Here is a 6,298-nt window from a genome sequence, read left to right as displayed (position 1 = left end):
TGTGGCACCTTAGAGACTAACCAATTGGTTAGTCTCTAAGGTGCCACAAGTACTCCTTTTCTTTTTAATAAATATAATGATGAGGGTAGCAAAGATGGGCTCGATTTTACCATAACAACTCGCAGCCTGCACAATAGGGCTGCCCAAGGATGGAAGTCAGAACAGAATCTGGCCCCAGTTAGTTTTGTTGAAACTGATTTCAGGAGCTGAGCTGTGTGGAGAGCCCCAGTTTTGTGTCTTGAAATTGTCATAGTGAAAACACAGGTTTGGGGCAATTTCATCTGCTCTCAGCAGAGCAGGAAAATGTTGAACCTGCTGCCCTCATTCCAGAGGCCAGAACAAAACGTTTACCAAAAAATCTCCCCCCTCAAGACCAATATTTTTTCACAAGGGCTGCAGTGTGTCCTCACTTTCCACTGATGCCAACGGGACTTGCATCTGGGAACTAAAGTCCAGCAAAGACTTAATTAGATTTTTAAAAAACCTTTGCATATGATTTCACACAGCTCCAGTTTCTGGTTATAATATAGTTTAGTTGCTAATCTCCTCTTGCGTAACATTAAAAGAAATTGTACTCTATGTTTACTAAAAATGGGTTAGAGGTTTAAAGTGTATTCAGTAAGAGTTTAGAGGGTTGCTTAAAATTATATTTGATGAACTGTAAATGTGATTTGAACATTTAGGTGTTTATGAGTAAATAATGAAAGCAAGCTCTTCATTATATATGTGTATTGCTCCCACAAATATATATACAGTGTAAATGCTCATCCTGTAAATTGAAGGGCTTTCTGGAATTGAAAAGGATTTTAACAGCACATAAAATAATAAAGCCAAAGTTTATTATAGAAGTTTCTTGATTTTTGAGGGAGAAACATTAGCAAAATAAGGAAAATTGGCTATACCATTTTTATCATGCTTTTTCAGCCTAGATGGATGGCTTCTTTCATTGTTGCCTATTCTTAATTTATCGTACAGGACTTGCTAGAGTAGATCAGACTATAATTCTTTCAGGTCCAGGATCTTGCCTCTACCAACGGACAACCAGCAGTGCTGTACATGGTGGGGGTGAGCGGCACAGGGAGAAGGAATTATTTCCAGATTCCTGTCATGATCACATTATGTGAAACTTGAACCCACCAGCACATGACTCAAAATGTTGTTTTAGACTTAACAACTAAATCAAATGCTTTTCATATCCAATCTTTGTATGTACATAGTTCTGTTCACCCGAAGTACTTAGAATACTTTTACAGGCATTAAACAAATTTCACACTATACCTGTGACGTAGGTAAGTATTTTTAGACTCATTATACACTGACTTGCTAGTGCTCACACAGCAAGCTAGTGCCAGTACTGGCCGCCTGACTTAGGCCAAAACACTCCATAGAGTTGCATAAGATCTTGTTCCTCATGCAGGCATCAGACCAAGCAACCAATTCCACCTCCACAGCCTGTTGGATTCTGGTGCTACTGGGCTATGCAGATAGTAAGTATAGATGGTGATGCTGTGTTTCTAGTGTAATGCACTGGTGTGTAGATGGACAAAGAGGGGACCTTGCAGCACACTCATCAGTGGGTTACACTAGTTCCTGGCTTCCCAGTCCCTCAGGAGGAGTCACCAGAGGCCACTGAGCCTCCTGAGCAAGTGAGTGTTTTAGGTCAGCCAGAAGGAGTAGCACATCTCATTGCTGGGGAGGCAGGGAATGTGAAGAAGTGGGATGGGACCCATAATATTAATAGGCTTTATACAGGGCCAAGTAAACCTAGGGCTGACCTAGAGCTCTACTGCGCTAAATACACTCCCTTTTTCAAGATGAACTTTACCTACCATCACCAAACCCACTTCTATTGTTGGGTTACTCACAGTTCTCTGTAGTTGTTATGAATTGAATGAACTCTGTTGTCAGCCAGCCTCACCAGCTCCCCATCATTTCCTCCTGCAGATCAGTAACAAGTGTGTTCAATAAATGGCAACCCAGCTAGTAACGTCTCACCATTGTGGGGTGCAACCATTCGCTCCAATTGTTTCCCATTCATTTTAATACAACCTTGCATTACCTATGTCAGGTCAGGACACCCAAACCTTCTACCTGAAGGTAAACCTGTGATAGCAGCCAGAGCCCCGCACCAAAGTGTACTGAAAGGTTCCTACTTCATCACTGCACTTTGACCCGTTATTAAGATTGGTAAAGAAGCACAACTGAAATTGTTCATCAGTTCTGGAGAAGCACCTGCAGTATTACACATTGGATGGGCCCCTCATCAAAGCCTGGGTTTGTTTAAAAAAATCCCTCTCTCTACTCTTGGCGTGCTGCTTACTCCCACTGGAACCAATTGCAATGCTCTCTGCCTCCTCTTGCTATGGGCTCAATCCTGCCGCCTCGAACGCAGCCCCATATCACACTGTATGTTCTGATGGTGTCATGGAACGGTTTTGTGGGTTTCTCACATAGCTGACTGCAGAAATCAGTCAGCAGCAAAGGACCAATTTGCAGGAGAGCAGGTTTGTGCCCACAACACTTTGTAGGTCCACCAGTGAGAATTCCTTGAGATAGACAGGGCCTTAGATTACTGTGGTGATTGTAATCATTACCCAACCAGCTTTATGCCTAAAGTGGGATTATGACAGCTACTTCAGGGCTAATAGTTTTTACAGTTTCTGCATCAGTCTCAAAGGACTCAAGGAAAATTGAACACAAAGGGGGAAGAAAGAGAGAAAGAACAGCAACAAAGGCCAGGCTGACAACTCACCAGTGACGACAACTTTACAAGTCTGTATATATTCAGGATATTACTTAATGGGGGGGACGTGAGATGTGACAAAAATGTGGAACACACCTTTTGCTGCAGTTAATTCATCATGCTTTATTCATTCATGGTGGCAGATGGGGTGTGGTACATGGTTCGTTTGAGGCCCCTGATAATAAATCAGAAATGTAAGAACTATCTGCTGCTCTGGCAAGTTTGCAGACTTCTGCTCTTTTGCAAGAATAGGCTAACGGCTGCAGTGCTACAGGAAACACCTTTCATCATCAGCGTGGGGTGTTTCCTGTCATGTTTTCGTTGGCCTCTTGCCTCCCAAGCATAACTTTTAAAAAAAAAAGGGGGGAGGGGGTCCCCCCCCCATGGAGAAAGTCCATTCTTTAGCAGCAGGTTGGAAAGTCTTGTTTTGCCATCTTTTGTGTGAAGGAGGTTTCTAACATACCATGCTAGGTGCACAGAGCCCAGCCATGGCCTTCCCAGAACTCTCCCTGAAGCCAAAGGGAATTCCACATGCACAGCACTTACAGGACTGGTTTCTGGGGCAACGAAATGCCACTGGAACATTGCAAATAAAACAAAATTTTGATGGGGTTTCCCTGTTTGAAATAACCGTAGCCCACCTATAAAACGAGGCTGAGAGCCCAAGTGTTTCTTGGCCCAAGATAGTAACCACCGAGTTAGCAGATTGCACCCTTGTTTTATGATTACGTTGAAATGTCTTATTCCTCTTACTGTTGTTAGCTACTACTCCCCACCTGTCCCATCCCATGTCCACAGCAAACATGTCCTCCTCAGCGCCTGATCTCCACCCCTCTGAATCTCAGACCTCTCCCTTCCTCTGCTCTTCCTTGCACCTCAGCAAAGCTTGGCTCTATTTTCCCCAGAAAGTGCAATTCCCTTTTTAATTTAAACCCTATTAGATCTCCATGGGTCATGAAGGGGACTGCGTGGGATGGGGGGCAGCAGTCGGGGCAACAGTTTCTGTTGTGGGCGTGTGAAAGGGGAACGAGCCAACTGGCCTGGGGGACTGCGCACAGTGACTACTGAGCAAGATGTATCTAACCTCTTAACAGGGGAGACCGACATAGACACCCTGCACCCTGATTGGCTAATAATGGCCTTCAGGCAGAGTACAGTGCTCTGTATGCTGTCTGGTTGCCGAGAAAAAAATGGAGTTATTATGCAAGTCGCACACCTTTCGCAAGTGAAGGGAGCACCGTAATGTGAAATAAATTCTTGATTAGTGGTAAATAACTGAACTGTGCTCTTAGCAGATTAGATCATTGTAGTCACTGGAGCCTAATAAATAGCACATCAGAATTCAATGGGTTCTTGCTCTACTATATAATAAAATGAACGCTGGGCAGGAGTAGAGTCTGGGCAGGGAGTCCCTGTGTTAAACCTCTCCTCAAAACACACCCCTATGCTTGTCACTATTCCCTCCCTTCACACAAAATGATAAAGTAGCATGAAGAGGCACATGCTAAATTTCCCAGCTCACTTACTTAAAAACATAGGAACGGCCATACTGGGTCAGACCAAAGGGCCATCCAGCCCAGTATCCCGTCTGCCAACAGTGGCCAATGCCACGTGCCCCAGAGGGAGTGAACTGAACACGTAATGATCAAGTGATCTCTCTCCTGCCATCCAGCCCCACCCTCTGACAAACAGAGGCTAGGGACACCATTCCTTACCCATCCTGGCTAATAGCCATTAATGAACTTAACCATCATGAATTTATCCAGTTCTCTTTTAACCCTGTTATAGTCCTAGCCTTCACAACCTCCTCAGGCAAAGAGTTCCACAGGTTGGCTGTGTGCTGAGTGAAGAAGAACTTCCTTTTATTTGTTTTAAACCTGCTGCCCATTAATTTCATTTGGTGACCCCTAGTTCTTATATTATGGGAACAAGTAAATAACTTTTCCTTATTCACTTTCTTCACACCACTCATGATTTTATATACCTCTATCATATCCCCACTTAGTCTCCTCTTTTCCAAGATGGAAAGTCCTAGCCTCTTTAATCTCTCCTCATATGGGACACGTTCCAAACCCCTAATCATTTTAGTTGCCCTTTTCTGAACCTTTTCTAATGCCAGTATAGCTTTTTTGAGATGAGGGGACCACATCTGTACGCAGTATTCAAGATGTGGGCATGCCATGGATTTATATAAGGGCAATAAGATATTAAAAAAGGGATAGAGAATAAGATGGAGAATGATTCCTAACATCCTGTTTGCTTTTTTGACTGCCGCTGCACATTGCATGGACGTCTTCAGAAAACTATCCAGGATGACTCCAAGATCTGTCTTCTGATTAGTTGTAGCTAAATTAGCCCCCAACATATTGTATGTATAGCTGGGGTTATTTTTTCCAATGTGCATTACTTTACATTTATCCTCATTAAACTTCATTTGCCATTTTGCTGCGCAATCACTTAGTTGTGTGAGATCTTTTTGAAGTTCTTCACAGCCTGCTTTGGTCTTAACTATCTTGAGCAGTGTAGTATCGTCTGTAAACTTTGCCACCTCGCTGTTTATCCCTTTCTCCAGATCATTTATGAATAGGGTGAATAGGATTGGTCCTAGGACTGACCCTTGGGGAACACCACGAGTTACCCCTCTCCACTCTGAAAATTTACCATTTATTCCTAACCTTTGTTCCTAGACTTTTAACCAGTTCTCAGTCCAAGAAAGGATCTTCCCTCTTATCACATGACAACTTAATTTACATAAGAGCTTTTGGTTAGGGACCTTGGCAAAGGCTTTCTGGAAATCTAAGTACACTATGTTCACTGGATCCCCTTTGTCCACGTTTGTTGACCCCCCGCAAGGAACTCTAATAGGTTAGTAAGACTTGATTTCCCTTTACAGAAACCACGTTGACTTTTGCCCAACAATTTATGTTCTTCTATGTGTCTGACAATTTTATTTTTTACTATTGTTTCAACTAATTTGCCCTGTACTGACGTTCGAATTACCAATCTGTAATTGCCAGGATCACCTCTAGAGCCGTTCTTAAATATTGGCGTTACATTAGCTATCTTCCAGTCACTGAGTACAGAAGCTGATTTAAGGGACAGGTTACAAACCATAATTAAAAGTTCCGCAATCTCACATTTCAGTTCTTTCAGAACTCTTGGGTGAATGCCATCTGGTCCCGGTGTCTTGTTACTGTTAAGTTTCTCAATTAATTCCAAAACCTCCTCTAGTGTCACTTCAATCTGTGACAATTCCTCAGATCCATCACCTACAAAAGATGGCTCAGGTTTGGAAATCTCCCTAACATCCTCAGCCATGAAGACTGAAGCAAAGAATTCATTTCGTTTCTCCGCAATGACTTTATTGTCTTTAAGTGCTCCTTTTGTATCTCGATTGTCCAGGGGCCCCACTGGTTGTTTAGCAGGCTTCCTGCTTCTGATATACTTAAAACACATTTTGTTCCTTTTTGAGTTTTTGGCTAGCTGTTCTTCAAACTCCTTTTTGGCTTTTCTTATTACATTTTTACATTTAATTTGGCAGTGGCTATGTGCCTT

This window comes from Lepidochelys kempii, chromosome 1 (assembly GCF_965140265.1).
Source record: "Lepidochelys kempii isolate rLepKem1 chromosome 1, rLepKem1.hap2, whole genome shotgun sequence".
Classification (NCBI taxonomy): domain Eukaryota; kingdom Metazoa; phylum Chordata; order Testudines; family Cheloniidae; genus Lepidochelys; species Lepidochelys kempii.
This window is presented reverse-complemented; position numbering follows the sequence as displayed.